The 1,850-nt window shown below is 32.5% G+C and overlaps 1 long non-coding RNA gene across 1 annotated transcript; it reads left to right on the top strand.

The window, feature by feature from the left end:
• The first annotated feature begins 1,156 nt into the window (after positions 1 to 1,156).
• On the top strand, positions 1,157 to 1,650 carry LOC116004673. Its single transcript, XR_004094842.1, has 2 exons — positions 1,157 to 1,272; positions 1,391 to 1,650. It is a non-coding gene; the product is annotated as an uncharacterized LOC116004673 (long non-coding RNA).
• Positions 1,651 to 1,850: the final 200 nt, after the last annotated feature.

The following is a 1,850-nucleotide window of genomic DNA, read 5'->3' as shown; positions in this document are numbered from 1 at the left end:
ATTTAAAACTTTTGATAAATAATATATTTTCCATATTAAAATCACCTGGAATGTTACTCACAACATGGCACATTATCAATGGCATTTAAAAAAAAAAACTATTTATTTTTTGATGACCATACTATAAATCAATAAACAAAATAATTAAGTACAAAAATTTAATACAATAATAGCATGTTTGAGAAGGGTTTTTTTTTTTAGAGAAGGAGGAGCTTATATATGCTGTTTTTATCACCAGAAGTTGTTTACTGATGCTTTTTGGTGGAACTCTGGCTTTCTTCATGGTATGAATTCTGGATTCAGAGATTTGAATTTAGCTTGTTAATGATCCTCCAAAGTTCCAAAATTTTAATGGTGGCCTCCTTTTTTATTTATATCTAAAAAAGATAGGGCCTGTCAAAATAAAAAATTTAATGTAATATATATTATTCATTTGTTACTAGTCTTCCCAAACAGATATTATGCAGAGCTCAACAATATAATCAACTCTTATATTTAAAATTTTTTTTATATGCATTTCTTTTTTCCTTATATGAACAGATTTGTTGCAGGTGTTGACAGAATTTATTCTTGTATATGTTACAAGTGCAGTTACAGTGACAATAGTGGGAGTTGTCAAGGAGGCTATTACTATTTTGGTATGAACTGAGATACTGATTATACACATTAAAAATCTCTTTTGTTGAAGTTCATTGCTTTTTGTATGAAACTGACCTGCAATCAACTCTCTGGATGGCATCTTCAGGTTGCTGTATTTTACTTTCATGGCGAATTTACCTGGTTGAAAGGGCTTGGTCTTGGGACAATTATGGTTGGTGTCAGCTTGTTTAACTGGTACAAGCAAGTAACACGACATTGGTATTAGAGGGAGCTGTGAACTTGTTATTCTTCTCTCCATGTTGATGAAGTAAAAACCATTTAATTTGTTTCTTATCTGTTAGTAAAAGTTTTCTTGTTGTCATACTGATATTTGTAGCTATCTATTTAGTAGAAGATATAGATTCACTGTTTGCTAAGGCAGCCTTAACTTTGTCATTCTTGATTGTTCTTCTGGCTTCTCAAGTCATGGTTGAGATGATTTTGAATTGCTGGATGGCTTGTATTTCTCAGGTACAAGAAATTACAAAAGGGTCAGTCGAGTGAAGATGAAATAGGAGGCTCGGTTACTAAAGATGCCACCACAAAGTATGTCATTCTTGAAGAAATGGAAGATCAAGAAGATGATGGGCCTTGAATTCTCTGTACCACTTTTACTTTGATTGGTCAACTCGAGTGAGTTCTTACCTAGTTCAATTGTTTTAATTTCATTATTTTTGTTATTTGATCCTTGTCTTTTTAGTGCGGTCTTGATGACTGACAAAACTGACCAGTCTACTTAATGTATTAGTAGATAGATGGTGCATGCATTCCGGGACATCCTTCCTACCTGGGATGGAAGCTAAATTCTCGTCTGCAGCATAGTTCTCATGATCTGCCTTTGAAAGTCGAGGATACTTTTATGTGTATGAAGTGAATAGAATAGCCCATTTTTGTGTGACATATCATCACATATACTACATAATATTCAATTGGCTGTATATCTGCATTCTGAATCAAATCACCCTCACAATTTTACCTCTTTTCTGATTCATATACAAACTCTTGCTAAAATTGATGGTGCGTATCGGAAGGAAAAAAACATAAGTTAGTTCTACCATTATAACTTGAGTTTCTCATTGTTTTAATGGAATTTCTCCTTATCAAGAGAAGAGAAGAGCAGACGCAGGAAATCGAGGAATGATATAATATTTAAAATAATAAATAAATCATCAGAGATGGATAATTTTCTTCTAAAAGGTTGAATCCTCAAT

This window comes from Ipomoea triloba, chromosome 2 (assembly GCF_003576645.1).
Source record: "Ipomoea triloba cultivar NCNSP0323 chromosome 2, ASM357664v1".
Taxonomy (NCBI): domain Eukaryota; kingdom Viridiplantae; phylum Streptophyta; class Magnoliopsida; order Solanales; family Convolvulaceae; genus Ipomoea; species Ipomoea triloba.
The sequence above is the reverse complement of the archived record's forward strand: the minus strand, read 5'-3'. Positions and strand labels throughout refer to the sequence as shown.